We start from the raw sequence: 17,300 nt of genomic DNA on the forward strand, positions 1-17,300 counted from the left end.
ATTATTATCATTATTATTACGCCACTGTATATTAATAAAATAATGACCGAGCTCGATAGCTGCAGTCGCTTAAGTGCGGCCAGTATCCAGTAATCGGGAGATAGTGGGTTCGAACCCCACTGTCGGCAGCCCTGAAGATGGTTTTCCGTGGTTTCCCATTTTCACACCAGGCAAATGCTGGGGCTGTACCTTTATAAGGCCACGGCCGATTCCTTCCCCTTCCTAGGCCTTTCCTATCTCATCGTCGCCAAAAGACATATCTGTGTCGGTGCGACGTAAAGCAACTAGCAAAATAATAATAATAATAATAATAATAATAATAATAATAATAATAATAATAATAATAATAATAATAATAATAATAATGTACAGCCTACTGTACAACGCATTTATCCTGAACTTAAATGCCGAATTTAGAGAAATTCCGTTCAGCCGTTTTCCCGCGATACCAAGAAACAAAAAAAAATTAACTGGATCTCGTTTCGACCTTAGTATAGCTAATTCGACGTAAAAATGAAGTTTGGGGGAAAATGTTTAAGTATCCAGACAAAAATTATAGTCTTTCGTATGGTCAGTGTAGTTCGATTCCGGCTAGGTCGGGGACTTTAACTTTGGTTCATTCGTCTAACTCGGGGGCTGGGTATTCGTATTCGTCTTAATAAACATCTCCATTTACATACAAAACACAAGACATGGAGATGGATTGTAGGAAGAAGATATGTGAGAGAATTTTACGGTGCTCACTGTCTGTGACCTCGTTTACAGCTATACGATCAGACGTGGTTTCGCGTTCTATCAGACAAATTTATACTGTTCATCACACACATCATATTATCTTTCATGCATATCTTTTATTCTGCCCGGCCCGTTGGTTGAATGGTCAGGGTTGTTGTCTTCGGTCCAGAGGACCCCGGATTCGATTCGTGGCCAGGTCAGAGATTTTAAACTTAAATGGTTAATTCCCCTGGCTCGGAGACTGGGTGTTTCTAATGTCCACAACAACCCCGCAACTCACACGTCATACACAACACTATCCTCCACTACAATGACACGCAGTTTCCTACACACGGTACATGCCACACACCCTAGTCGAAGGGTCTGCCTTAAAAGGGCTGCACCAGGCTAGCTATAGCCATACGAAGTAATAATAATAATAACCATCACAGAAATATGTAACAGTGCTCTATAGTTGCAGTCGCTTAAGTGCAGCCAGTATATAGTATTCGGGAGATAGTGGGTTCGAATCCCACTGTCGGCAGCCCTGAAAATGGTTTTCCGCTGTTTTCCATTTTCACACCAGGCCACGGCCACTTCCTTCCCACTCCTAGTCCTTTCCTGTCCCATCGTCCCCATAAGACCTGTCTGTGTCAGTGCGATGTAAAGCAAGTAGGAAAAAGAAGAAATACATGTAATAGTGAATACATCAGTCTATATGGGGCTGGCGCCAGGAAGGGATAAAGACGTAAAACGGGGCCAAATACACATACAAAGTGTCGATCCCGGGTAACTGTGATAAGGTCAGAAAGAAGAAGTTATATTGTTTTAGATACAACGTACCCTTATCTCTCCACAGCCGTGTCATGATTTATAGACTGAAGCAGAAATACTCCTCACACTCAGCACACAGAATATAGTACTGTTTCAAAGTGTTCAGGTAGCGGTTGATGTCCCGTATAAAGTTTGAGAGAGCAGCCGGCAGATCGTCATGACACCCCTATGTCGTTAATATCCCGGCGACACATCTGCCATTGTCACCGGAAAGCCTTGTTTTGTAGCGCTCTAGCCGTGCGCAAGGCAAGACCAAACACTCCATCAGTTTTTGTTAGCTTCTAACTCTTCTCCAGACTTTCTTCAAGTCCTCGACCTCCATACACATTTTCGATACGAACATTTGCACGACTTGATCGATTCCTCCTCCTCTACCAGTAAGAAGAGGCGAGGAAAGTTGAAATTGTTTCTTGCGTCTAAAATCTGCTTTGCGCAGATAGGCCATATAGCGACAATGGGATAAGAAGGGACTAGGAGTGCCGTGGCCGTAATTAAGGTAGAGCTCCAGCATTTTTCTGGTGTGAAAATGGAAAACCACGGGAAACCATTTTCAGTGCTGCCAACAGTGGGGTTCGAATCAGCAAACTCCTGATAGCTACGTCAGTCACAGTCACCTCCCTTTTCTCACTAGCGTTTCCCCAGTCTCCTGGAGACCACGGAACTTTTTTGACGAGTTGGCTAAATTGATTTCTGTCCATGATGTAATCTTCCGGTACCTCCATCTTCGTTACGTCCAACCTCACTTCTCGAAACCACTTCAGTTCTGTCTGCCTCTTCCTGAAGAATTCAAAGATTCTCTTCGTTACTCTATTATTGTCCATCCTCAACAAATGTCCATAGAACTGTAACCTTCTCTTTCTCATCATTTCAACCACTCCTTTCGTTCGTTGATATGCGGCAATTCTTTGTTAGTTTTGAGCCTTCTCTCCCCTATTTATACATTTGGATCCAGATGTTTTCTTGGTATTTTTCTTTCTCTCTTCCGGATATCTTCAAGTCCATCATGTCCAATGTTTCCGCCACATACAGTCACTCAATAGACACGATACTGTATAGGCTTTTGGTCGTATGCCGTATCAAGAAAATAAGGTGAAATTCTTTACGTTTCGCAGAGAACTGTGCTCTGCGTCATCAGAAGAAAATCTCGACTGTCCACGAGAAAGGCTTCTTAAACAACGAGGTTTTGAAATATAGACGTTATAATAGAAGTGGAAATGGTACGTTAATTCGTCACCAGATGGCTTCCTGGACGCGGCACAGCGCTAGCGTTCGAAGCGGGAGCTGATCGAACCATCTGGAAGAAGGTCACATAACATGTGTACGTGTGTACATAACAGTCACTCAAGTTTAACAACGGTGTATAGATGCCTCAATTTAGACCTGTGGTGTAGAGGTCTCTTATTCCAAGACTGTGGGTTCTTTTTGCGGCAAGATCAAGGATTTTAATTCTGGACTGAGAAGTAGAACGGTATTCACCCGATACGGGATATTCTCAAGCTCCTAGTTACAACTGTTCGGGAGTCTACTGGTGGTGCAATGGCTATGTTGACCACATCAACAGTCACGTGAAGTACAGCTTGCATACTTTATTTTCCACTTGTGAGAAACTACAGTGCGGGGCAAAACTGTCTCCGCAGTGAACTAGGAGGTGCGCTGAGTGCGCCTAAGTGGCAGCAACGAGGCAACGTATCACTCACCTTGTAAACTCGAGCATGTACTCTCCTTGAACTGAACAGTATTCCATCTCAGTGTGAAAGTTGTGCTTTTGAAGTCAATATGTTCATATTAGATACGAGTAGCAACCACCATGTGAGTGGCAATTTCTGAGCGGCCTGCACGGTGATTTCATTCACCTCATAGCCATCTCGCTGTATTCATTGACGATTGCCCTGAGCAGAGAAAATCATTTCTTTAAAAAATCATTGGCAGTAGAGGTGTCACAAACTGTCTATAGCCCCTCTGCTGTCACCAATAGCAGATAAGTTAGCTCTTGACCAACAGCATGCTTGCTTTGTCAGTGGCAGCCCACCTGGAGTAGTTCAAAGGCGTGCCGGACCTCAAGCCGACTCGCTTCTGAGGTATGCAGTGTTGCACAACTGCTCGCAGTTCTGTCCAGTCTCGCTGTTCGCTCTCAGAGATTAATTAGTTAAAACTTTTGAGGTGGGGAAATCCTCGCACCCCGTGGACAAGGAATGTAAACACAGACGGCCGGCTAGGCTTCAGAGGTTTCATTCTAAATTTTTCGTGAAGTTAATTAGTTTTCGGAAAAGTAACATTTAAATTTCCTGAGCGTTTTCCAAATTTGGTATGTCCTAATCATGATGCAGTGAGAGATTTCATTTCTGTGTATGACGCTCCGAGCGGCGTTAGGCTTAAATTTTTACCCGAGTCAAAACTGGCTGCAAAATCCTCAGTATTTAAGAATGACCCTAATACAATTGAAGAACTTAAGGGAAAAATAATCTATTACGTAAATTCAACTACACGGGAAACAATACACAAAGTGTTCGAAGACAAGTGCAAAAGCCTCGAACTCTGCTTTCAGCAGCGAGGAAGGCAGGCATTCCCAGTATCTCTTGCAACAGTGGTAAATAATTCTGCTCAATTTAATTTAGTACATTAAGTTTATTGGGATTTACTGTCAACGCAGCTGCGTGTAATGGAGGGTACTAGTTTACCCACCTCTCTGAGGAGATAATTTTGCTATGCCCTGTACTAACAATGACAATACGTGACTCCCTCCACGCAGGGACTCAGAACATACATCTCCAGAGGCTCTGAACTTGGGAGCGTGAGTTGGCGACCACGGGGAAGCTGAATAAAGTATTCAGGTTTATAAAAGGCGAAAGAAGTCCCTTCGGCACACCAGGTCGCACGATGTCGATTTGTAAAAACTCCCTCGTGACATATTAAGGATTTACTCGACAATATTAATACTGTAAATATTAAACTCAGTGCGAAGCGTTTTTCTAAGGCCCTCCCGACCACTTGTCCTTTAGCTCGAGGTATTTAAAACTTTCCTGCGCTTAAACTCCTAAATCATACAAGTAAAATACATTCCGCAAAAGGAAGTTTTATCTTTATTAGAATATTGAGGTGTTGTATGTATTTAGATTTATTAAGGAACCAATCTCTTGTATTTACAGGCTACCATTATAACAAGGTAATTCATTTCAAATTGTAAAGTTCTATTAATCAAGGACATCTGTAAATGTAATGAAGTTATGGTATTTCCGTGTTGTAGAGGTGGTGTCTCAGGATGTTGATTGGTGCCTTGGAAATGATTCACGATTTGGGAAATGCGCTTCCACGTGGCGAAGTATTACGTCATTAATCTCAAAATATGGACTATAATTTTAAAGTTGAATATTTTCTTTAAAACGTAGACTTTCAAGACCATTAAGTGACATAATGGTATGTTGAGATATTAGGTGGTGTTATAATTACAACTTAAATAGTTTCAATATTAAAACCAAGACCGTCTTCAGAGCAATAACAATGAAACTTATCACTGGCAATTGTCACTCTACAGCCAAACAGGTTAGCTCATTTCCCTGAAGCATGGCCGGCTTTTTATTTATTCATTTTATTTATTTATTTATTTATTTATTTATTTATTTATTTATTTATTTATTTACTTACTTCAACACTGCCTTTTTACAGAGATTACCTCCAAATGCAAAAGGCAGCACATAGTATATACATAGAACATTTTTAAAAATAACATAAAAGTGTTGAAGTAAAACAGAACCACACAAAAAACAAATAAACAGAATGAGTCTGTCTCGCAGACAAACAAAGCATCTTCAAGTACAACCATAATTTGTATTTAAATTGTAATAAGTGCATTTATTTATCAGTGAAAAAAGCAGTATTAAGAAAAACTCTACTCATAAGACAAAATTTACAGTTGCAACATATTGGAATACACTAGTGTCCAAAAGTTAAGCATAATCACTAAACGAGGCCATACCACCTGATAGGAATGTCAGACGGATTGCTGAACAAACGGAAGCTGACTCACACACCATATGTCAGAGAACTTGCCCAAGAAAACCGTGTCAGAAAGGTTCTGAGACAACAACTAACAAAACTTGGCAATGTCTTCGACAAAAATTATGCTGTTAATAGGGTGTATGGTTACCCCCAGCGGCCACACATGCTTCGCAGCGACGTGGCAAGCTCTCTATCACATGATTCAAGAGCTCTTGTGGCAGTCAATCCCATTCCTCAGAAAGGGCAATGCGAAGGTCTTGGAAGGTCCTTGGTGGAGGCTGAAGGGATGCAATTCGCCTCCCCAATGCATCCCAGACATGTTCTATAGGATTCAGATCCGCAGATCTCGCTGGCCAGTCCATGCGATGAATGTCTTCCCCAGCCAGAAATTCATCCACCAGAGCAGTGCGGTGCGGTCGGGCTTTATCGTCCATTAAGAGGAAGTCTGGACCAACTGCACCTCTGAAGAGTCGAACATGTGGTCTCAGTACCTCATCCCTGCATCTCGGAGCGTTAACTGTGTTCCTCGGACTACCCATGAAGATGTGCAAGTCCGTACGGTCTTTCAACATGATGCCGCCCCACACCATGACGACACTACCAACATACTGCTCCCGTTCGACGATGTTCCTGTGGTTGTACCGGCTACCCGGTTCTCTCCAGATTAATGTGCGACGGGAATCGTTCTGCAATCTGAAGCGGGATTTATCTGTGAAGAGTACGTGCCACCATTCATTCATGGTCCAGTTTCGATGTTGACGGCTCACAGTAAACGGGCCTGTCTCAGTGCTGGAGTGAGCGGGAGGCAAACCGCTGAACGTCGTGAGAACAGCCCTGCTGTTCTGAGTCTCCGGTACACAGTTTGCCGGGAAACAGCAATCCCTGAGACGGCTGCAAGCTCCGCCGACAATGTCTTGCAGGTACACTCCGATTTCGTCGGGCGGTTAAGGCCAGATATCGGTCCTGCTGTGGGGTGGTTACCCTTGGTCGACCTGGTACTGGCCTACGACTAACATCTCCTCTGTCTCAAAATCATCTCCAAAGCCTGGAAAGGACACTTTGTGGTACATTCAAAGATACGGAGACTTCGGTCTGTGTCTGGCCTGCTTCCAGGCGGCCGAGTATTCTACCCTGCAAGAACGGGGTCCAAATGGCGTAGTTGTGCCATTATGTTGTCACGTTTACCACGAGGCTACACTCCGCACACTACAACAGGGCAAACACGACTGAGGAATAAGGGGCGCAGGCTGTCTTTATCTTGCGATTACGCCGCTAGTCAAAGCAGGTAACACTCCTTTCGTATACAGAGCGAACACGTAAGGTTGGTAGGTGCATATGTCGTGCGATTTGCGGTCTATTTCCTGTTACCCTGCTTACTCGTAACTTATGCTTAACTTTTGGACACTAGCGTATTTAGTAAAGCCAGCTTAATACTAACCATAAAGAAACTTCACAAATCAGATATGTGTAAACCAATATGAAACGGAAATTCGCAAATTGACATTGAAAATTCAATATTATTAGCTTTTAAGGCTATCTGATAAAACTGTTCATCTATTTTAACCAATAGTGAATTTCTTTAACTAACGGACGTGGAACAACCACAGTAGAAAAGTCGCCGTGTCCTCAAATTAGTTAACTTTGCACTGAAGTTCACCCTAGCAAGTAAATCGCTATCATCTATTACATAATTTATTAGTTTATACAGAAATACTTGCCGATTAACTTATCTTCTATTAATAAGAGTGAGGAATTTTAACTCCTTGAATAAGTCTTTACAAGAGGCTCTTCACTTTAAAGCCGAACTTTTATGACTTTTATAGTAGAGAATTCTAAGAAGTTTCATTTGAACCTTTTCAATATCAATTTTGTAAGATTAGTAACACTGATTCCACACAACGCATCGATATTCAAGTTCGCTTCGAACAAATGTGTGGTCAAAGTACGTACGTTTTCCAGCTCTCTAGAGTTTCTTTTTATGAAAGCTAAGGACTTGTATCCTTCATTAACGACCTTTTCAATCCGCGTTTTGAAACACATTGTACTGTGCATTGTGAGCCCTAGATCCTTTATTGAATTCGTCTTCTGAAGGTATATTATTAATTTCTTGTTTATATTTGCTTTACGTCGCACCGACACAGATAGGTTTTATGGCGACGATGGGATAGGAAAGGCCTTGAAGTTGGAAAGAAGCGGCCGTGGCCTTAATTTGCCTGGTGTGGTTTCCCAGTATTCATTTTATAAAAAAATAAATGTTCGATGTTTTCCTAGAAAATGTTATACTTAAGCATTTATTAATATTAAGCTGCATTTTATTTAAAAAAAACTAACTAACCCTATGACAGCTGCTCAGTCCGAAGGCCTGCAGATTACGAGGTGTCGTATGGTCAGCACGATGAATCCTCTCGGTCTTTATTCTTGGCTTTCTAGACCGGGGCCGCTATCTCACCGTCAGTTAGCTCCTCAATTCTAATCACGTAGGCTGAGTGGACCACAAACCAGCCCTCAGATCCAGGTAAAAATCCCTTACGTGGCCGGAAATCTAACTCGGGGCCTCCGGGTAAGAGGCAGGCGCGCTACCCCTACACCACGGGGCCGGCATCTGCATTTTAGTAATAATAATAATAATAATAATAATAATAATAATAATAATAATAAACGTTACTGTACCTAGGTATATATATACATACAGTTCCCCTTCCTTGTATCTGGTACCGAAGTGGTGCTCATCTCAGTAAACTGATAGAACGTTTATTGGAAATATAAACATCAAACAGGAAAGCATAAAACATGGTGATCTGATACATTCAACGGGGAGTTTTCCAGCGGAAATAATTCTTAAAAAGAACATTCAGTTAAGCAAGGAATTTAATTTGATAGTCCCAGAGATACACCATATAAAAAATATAAGCATTTGCTTTTATTAAAGTTATTCAACTTTTTTTTCATTCATTAGCGCTATTTTACGCTCTAGTGCGTACTTTTAAATACTTTACTCGTCTGAATGGCATTTGCTATCGGGTGGACGATCTTCCACTAGATTACTGTTCGCTCTCTGACTGGGAGTCCAGCCAACATGCAAGATAATAATAACACCATCACCCCCTCTTTTCCATTATGAACATGCTCATAAAGGGGTTACGAACTCACTGCTATTCCAGAGTAATTGGTTTATCCCTTTGTCAACCTTTGATTCCGTTTGACGCCGTCTCTAACCTTTGGATATGCTCTTCCATTGAAAAGTACATGACTATGAAAACCTCTTAATTAATGTTGAGCTAATAATTAACAAGAAAAGTGCACTCAAGTGGAGCATTAATATACAGTAAATAAAGAACAACAGTTTTAATCTTCTGCTATAATCTGTAAGAGATCTTGTTCTCTTTGCACATATTATTATATGATATTTCCCACAGCTCTGCTCACATAGCACACACTTGCATTCTTCATTTGGTTCATGGAATCTCTTGTTCTCGAATATTTTGTGGTGGAACACATGGATTGTTGTTGTTGTTGTTGTTGTTGTTGTTGTTGTTATGCGTCTCTGGCTCTTGCACTCCTTTCTCCAACTTTCATCCAACATGGCTGAAGTACTGTAGAAATCTAGTCCTATCTCCTTTTTCTTCCTTTCTCTGATACTGATCAGTTCTTGATAGGGTCCCGTGGATGGTAAGCAGTGCTGTAGCCTGATGTCCTCTACAAAGTAAGTCTCCTTCATGAGTTCGTATACCAGTCGTGATTGCGCTGTTTTCCTGAATCCTAATACTCGTTTCATGAATATCGTCTTGACCTTTTCTATTCTTTTCAAGTCAATTATCTTCAGTTTTTCCCAGACGATTTAAATTCCAAATGTTGCGACTGGCGCCACGACCATTTTGAATAACTGCATCGCTGTGTTTGTTGATAGATTGGTAATGTTCCGGGTTTTGTACGAGGCTCTGATGGCTGCTGTTGCTCTTTCCTGGATATGAATATCAAAAGATGTTATTGTTGTCTGAAGCATAAACTCAAGATATTTATAGTGTCCTATTACTTGTGGAGTCTCATTGTACAGAATTATACCATCTTTAGCCGTTGTTTTTCCACCTATTAAAACATCACGTTCCCAATAACCACCACCTAAGTTGGTTTAGTTACTTAGTTAAAGAATTAATAAATGAAAAATGTCAGCATGATTTTTCAGTTAAAATTGTGGAATTCTTCCCATGTGATCTCTAGTTTGATTCCAGTTGATTGATTTCAGGGGTGAATCACAAGAACGGACGAAAAATTACTTCCAGAGTTGTATAGTTGCAGGCGGTTGTAGGAAGCATCGAAAACATTTCTGTGTTAGTATGAAAATAGATCGCTACCAAAAGGAAACTTGACAGCTGTATATTAGAACAAGTAGCTATAAATCAATCAATGAGCGAATATTATTAAGAAATATACTTAACTAGCTGTTATCCGCGGCTTCGCGCGAATGGATTACGTAACATGATAAAAGTAATCCCTCCTCGGTACTGCACTAAGACACCTGAAAATTCCTAAAGTATAAAAGCTCACCGAAAAATTGAGTTTAATTTGCCCAAGAACATCTTTGTAAACCAAGTTTGTTGTTTCTGGTGTAAGATTCCAAATACCAATTTTCACATATGTGAAAATTTCACTTTTTGAAATATAAGTATCCTCAAAAAAATAATTCAACCCATTATTTCGTTCCTTTTATCCCCCTTAAATGGATTTTCCGAAAACCAAAAAGTACGTGTTCCTTTATTTCTAAAGGAGATTCCAAATACCAATTTTCTTGTCTGTAACATGTTTAATTTTAGAGACGTATTCATTTTAAGAATTCTCCCCATTTTAACTTCTTTTAACCTCCCTAAGTGGATTTTCCGATAACAATTAAATAACTGTTTCTTTACTTTAAGTTGAGACTCCGTGTACCAATTTTCACGTCTATAACATCTTCAGTTTTTGAGATATATGTATCCTCATAAAATGATTTTAACCCCCATTTCACTTCTTTTAACCCCACTTTAGTGGATTTTCGTAAAACCATAAAATACGTGTTTCTTTATTTTTAAAGCAGATCCAAACACCAAATTCCATGTCTGTAAACTGTTAAGTTTTTGAGATAAACATATACTCATTTAAACAATTCACCCCCTTTTTCACCCCCTTGGCGATGGAATATCCAAAAATCCTTCCTTAATATCATTTACACTGTAATATAAATGCCATTTCTTTATGTCCAGTAGTTTTGTCTCGGCGATGATGAATCGGTCAGTCAGTCAGTCAGTTAGCTACTTCATTTTGCTAGTTGCTTTACGTCGCACCGACACAGATAGGTCTTATGGCGACGATCGGACAGGAAAGGGCTAAGAGTAGGAAGGAAGCGGTTGTGGCCTTAATTAAGGTACAGCCCCAGCATTGCCTGGTGTGAAAATGGGGAACCACGGAAAACCATTTTCAGGGCTGCCGACAGTAGGGTTCGAACCCACTATCTCACGAATACTGGATACTGTCAGTCAGTTAGGACATGTTATTTATTATAGATTGAACCGTTACACTCTTGTACTCTAATTACACACATTCGCACTTCACACACGTGCATACAACCATGGATATGTTTTCGGGCTTTGGAGGTAAGATAGCGAGTTTATATCCACGGGTCATCTCAAACAAGCGTCCTTCTTCCGCTGTACCCAGTACCATATCGAGTTTGGGAAACAATTCCAGGAACGAGACATCCCTCCATAAACTTCTTGTCTTCTACCTTATCAGGAGTCAGGTTTGCTGTATCACCGGTTGTTTTGACGTGGCGAACAAAGCCTTCGATCAAACAGATACTCATAAACTTCATCGCCATGTAGAGGACGTGCACTCAGCATCTGTCTCGTAGCCATCTTAACCTTTCTTTAGTCGCGCGAAAATTATTACGTTACTAGTCGCCCACGGAGGTAACCTCCGGGGCTAAAAATGCACGTAATTTTCGTCCTTTTGGCATGTTCGTTTGCAGTATTCTTCGGTATAATTAAAAGAAACCCTTTTAAGTATTAGTAGGTTATTCTCACACAGTTTATTTGATCTAAAATCAGAATACTGCAGACCTTAACTGTGACGAATGGTCTTATGATATTACCTACGACGATCACATCATATGAAATATGAAATGATATTTTTCTAAAACACGTTTAGAAGAACAGAACAACAAAGTCATCGACCTAGAAAATAAATAATATGCACTAAAATATAAGGCTTTTTGCTTATTTGCACACGGAGGAATCGTCCAGGTGATGTCACTTCTCACAACAATGATCCCACACTCGCTCACACGATGCACGATCGCGCCGAAATGCTGATAGGACGAGTCCAGATGAACAAGGAGAAAGGTATAGGGTGGGGAGACCAACAGTTCAACTGAGAAGTTCAGTACCGTGCAAAATGTAATCGGCCCGAAGGAAATCTCCGTGAGCGACTAAAGGAGGGTTAAGGGGACACTATCGTGAAGTTTCTAACTTCTATATTTTTCAATGAACTTTTACTTTTTCTTCTGCCGTATATTTCGTCAGATATGTTTCTTTCCGAGGCTCGTTTTGGTTTTGAAAGCAACTGCATTATACTGCTCTTCTGACTTGCTATGCCTAACGTACTTGAGGATTTTCTTTCAGGGTGGTCTCCCTTAGCCTTTGGCAGTCCCCTGCCTCACTGCAAGGCAGCAGCTGATGATGAATTTATGTGTAATTTCCCACACAAAGTTCTCATCTAATCCAACCTTCTAAGGGAAAACTCCTCTGCTCGCAGCTGTTGATTTTCCCTTAGTTGGCCTGGTTTGGTATCGGCCGCCAGACCCTCGGCCAGACAGCCGCAGGTAGTGCCGTCTAATGTCGCATACGGTAGCAGAATATATTCTGACCTGACACGACTTGATCACGTGAAAAATGATGAGATCGGATCTAACCTAGGGCTAAATGAATCGATGGTGGAAAAACTTAGGTCATCTAAACATAAATGGTTTGAGCATGTTAAACGAATGAATAGCACAAGGTCACCATGTACTTGTTTGGAAAAGAGAATAACAAATAGAAGACCAGCTAGAATACCAAGAAGAAGATGGATGGACAAACTTTTTTTTTGCTAGGAGTTTTACGTCGCACCGACACAGATAGGTTTTACGGCGACGATGGGATAGGAAAGGCCTAGGAGTTGGAAGGAAGCGGCCGTGGCCTTAATTAAGGTACAGCCCCAGCATTTGCCTGGTGTGAAAATGAGAAACCACGGAAAACCATTTTCAGGGCTGCCGATAGTGGGATTCGAACCTACTATCTCCCGGATGCAAGCTCACAGCCGCGCGCCTCTACACGCACGGCCAACTCGCCCGGTAGGATGGGCAAACTGAGGGAAGACGTGGGGATAAGAGGAACCTGTCATGAAAAATGAAATCTTTTTGAATAGGGAACTTTGGAAGACGCTCGTTTTCAAACACCCTACCCCATGGGCGCCCGCAAGGGGGGGGCAAGAGGGGCACTTGCCCCCTCCTGGAATTCTAAAGATGTTGATGTTCAATTGTTTAATATCATACCAGATTATTTAATAAACTGAAATTACTGACAGTCATCTAGCATATGTTATAACTGGAAGTTTCTGTAAACAATTTAATGTTGCTGACGTTATATTGGTTTTTATATTCAAGAAAATTGTTAATGTGCCCCCCCCCCCCCCTGGAAAAGATCCTGCGGGCGCCCATGCCCTACCCGGATCGCTGGAAGAGCAAACCGACGATGATGATGATGATGATGATGATGATGATGATGATGAATATTTCCTCAGATACAGTAATGTTGCCAACTTTCAATATTGCCCCTATACAACTTTTTGAGTAGAAATTGTTGGACTTTCATTTTATCAGGGTCGTTAAAAAAATCCCACGATTTTTTTTTTCCATTTGGCACCAAAATTTGCACTAATCTGCTGGATAGTTATGTCAACAAATATCAGTATTACAGTTTGTTGTTTGACAAATATATTGGCAGGTAGCATTTTTTTAAATGTAGTGTTTAATTTCTTTTTTAATATTTATGTCAACACAACATTTCACAGGTCAAAAATAATTTTGAATCACCTTTCACTGACAAATTGGACATTATCATTTATGCACCAACTATGTAAGTACTACTGCGTAAAATTCACCTACATCAGACAAAAATCGCATGATAAGGGACTCTTTATAAGAAAGGAAACATGAAGACTTTGCTAGGTCATAAAATGCAAAATTAAAATCTGAACAACTTTAACTCACTCTAGAATTGCCCTGCACAATAAGTGTGCCCTTCAGATTTCTTTCTTCTCTCATCCAGTGATATTTTCATCACCTTCACCTTTTTTCCTCAGCTCTTTGCTTTCACCTGAGCTTCTTTTCCTGCTTTGTGGGGACATGTCCAGTAAAGCATGGGACAATTACATGCCAGCGCAGCGTCTTTTAAAGGAGGCGCCGTGGACTTTGAAAATGGCGGCATTATAAAAATACAAGCATTTTTGATATAGCATACATCAGGGTATTTTTTTAGTGCTCTAAACTCAATTTCGATATTTTTCTTGAAATGTATGAAATCTTGAATGTACGCGGTCCACCGAGGTAGGTACTTGGAAACGAAACCTCGTTCAGTTTCATATCTCTTATAATTAAATCATTATAAACCGAGTCTGACCATCCTCGTCTTGGTATTATCCTACTTCTCTTACCCTCCACGATTGAAACCTTTAATCCTCCCTCATTCGCCCCCTATGACCCCACCACCGAAGTCAGTTTATGCGTACACTTTATCCATCGGGTTCATTCCTAACTTAGTCTTTATATCCTCATTCCGACAACCCTCCTGGGAGCTGACTTCTGTCTTAAAGAATACTGTCCATCGCAGCTCACTGCATTAGCAATGCTGCACCTTGATTCAATCTCACTTACTCTACCGGGAGAAAACACATCATTTAAAATTATCTACCCGCTCCAGTTTTGTATTCCCAACTTGATATTCAATTCTGTTTGGTTTCTTCCCAACTGACATCACTTTAGTCTTCGTCATATTGACCATCACTGGCACGACAACTATCTGTGAGCCTTGGCCTTCTGAAGAAGTTTTCCCCATTCTTTCCTCTTAAGTGCAGAGCTCCTTCAATTCTTGATTCCAATTATCTTTACATCCTCTCTCACCCCTTCTTCCCACCTTAGCTTTGGTCTTCCATCTTTCCTGGTTCCTTCAGGCATTGCATTAAATATCTTCTTTATCATTCTGTCATTAGCACTCAGCACATGTTTTGCCCACTCCAACCTGGTGATGTTTATGCAACTCACAATGTTTGGTTCGTTATATAAATTATACAACTCATTATTATATCTTCTTCTCCAGACACCGTTTTCCTCCACTGGCCCAAAAATTTGCCACAAAATCCTTTTCAAATATACCAAGCTGTCTTTCACCAAATTTTGAGAGTGTCCAGGTCTCAGCACCATATGTTAATACAGGCTTTACTAAAGATTTTTTTTTTTTGCTAGGGGCTTTACGTCGCACCAACACAGATAGGTCTTATGGCGACGATGGGATAGGAAAGGCCTAGGAGTTGGAAGGAAGCGGCCGTGGCCTTAATTAAGGTACAGCCCCGGCATTTTCCTGGTGTGAAAATGGAAAACCACGGAAAACCATTTTCAGGGCTGCCGATAGTGGGATTCGAACCTACTACAACCTACAAAAAAAAAACAAAAAAAAGCCTTATACATTAAGACTTCAGTTTTTCTACACAACAGCTTAGACTTCAGATATTTTCTGAAGCCATGACAGCCGTGTTTTTTTGGAACTGCATTTTAATATTGAAAACATTTCTTAGCAGACAAAGTAGGGGTCCCCATAGTACCCATAAAATTAAGCGATTTCCTCAATTGTACCGGAAGGTGAAGGACTGAAGGGCGCGGAAAGGTTTCAAATTTGGAGTCTTGAATAGCTCTATCAAAGTTAAAAAAAAAAAAATTCGAAAATCACCTCCGGCCTAAATGCAGTTCCGGAAAAAGCAGCCTAAAATCGCTTGCGTCATTACATAAATGTTTCTGTAATGTATTCCTTGGTTCAATACTCTCAGGCATTTTTTGATATTTTGAAAAATGTCCACACCGAATGTAGTTATAAGGGCTTGACTGAAACTCTGCATTGACTCATATTAGCGCTTGTAATGGTGATTAAGTGAAACAATGCATTGACTCATATTAGCACTTGTAGTGGTGATTAAGTGAAACAATGCATTGTCTCATATTAGCACTTGTAGTGGTGATTAAGTGAAACAATGCATTGTCTCATATTAGCACTTGTAGCGGTGATTAAGTGAAACAATGCATTGACTCATATTAGCACTTATAGTGGTGATTAAGTGAAATAATGCATTGACTCATATTAGCACTTGTAGTGGTGATTAAGTGAAACAATGCATTGACTCATATTAGCACTTATAATGGTGATTAAGTGAAATAATGCATTGTCTCATATTAGCACTTGTAGTGTTGATTAAGTGAAACAATGCATTGACTCATATTAGCGCTTGTAGTGGTGATTAAGTGAAATAATGCATTGTCTCATATTAGCACTTGTAGCGGTGATCAAGCGAAACAATGCATTGACTCATATTAGCACTTGTAGTGGTGATTAAGTGAAACTCTGCATTGTCTCATATTAGCACTTGTAGTGGTGATTAAGTGAAACAATGCATTGACTCACATTAGCGCTCGCAGTCGTAGAAAAAGGCAAACTGCTAATCTAATCGACCGGATAACGATGATTAAGAAAAGGATTATAACTTTTAGTAGTAAATAAATAATATATTTCATACTTTTTGTACTTTATTTCCCTAAAATTCGTAGCTCATATCCCTAGAATGCTTTCAACAGTGAGTTGCTTGCCTGAAGGCTAGAACTGAGGTTTTTATTGTGGTAGAGATTGGAGTTGTGTGTGAGTTGTAGGGATGTTGGGGACAGTACGAAAACCCATCCAGGAGAATTAAGCATGGTAAAATTCTTCTCTCCGGGTGGGATTCGAACCAGGGGCCCTCTGAGCGGAAGGGGACTACGCTGAACAAGGAGCCGAACTAAATTCCTGTCCTCACCGCGAGGTAGTGCACCTCTTTCCGGGGACACCCCTAATGGAGGTGAGCTGCATGTACCCATAACCACGTAGCAACCATCCTGACAAAATTACATTTCCTGTAGTACCAGGAATCGAACCCGGGCCACCAAATACGGCAGTTAATCGTGCTAACCCTTATGCGGACGATTTCCATTTATTAGTACTGATAAGGAAGGCCTCATACAAACTTGCATACATTGGATTCACCTAAAACTTTGTCCGGCTCCATTGCTAAATGATTAGCGTATTGATCTTTGGTCACAGAGGTCCTGTGTTCGATTCCCGGTAGAGGTCGGGAATTTTAACCATAATTTGTTAATTCTGCTGGCACGGGTCTGGGTATATGTGTCGTCTTCATCAGAATCTAACCCTCATCATGACGCGCGGGTCGCCTACGAGCGTCAAATCAAAAGACATTCACCTGGTCGACCCGAACTTGTCCTCTGCCACTCCCGGCACTAAAAACCATACGCCATTTCATTTTACTTAAAAGTCTCAATTATTCTGAATTGAGAATGCTGTGAATAAGTTTTAAATACATTAAAAATGCCATAATTCTAGCTTATTCGATAGACGGTTAACGAGATATTTTCGCTTCTTGATAACAAGCCC

Source organism: Anabrus simplex, chromosome 9, assembly GCF_040414725.1.
Source record: "Anabrus simplex isolate iqAnaSimp1 chromosome 9, ASM4041472v1, whole genome shotgun sequence".
Taxonomy (NCBI): Eukaryota; Metazoa; Arthropoda; class Insecta; order Orthoptera; family Tettigoniidae; genus Anabrus; species Anabrus simplex.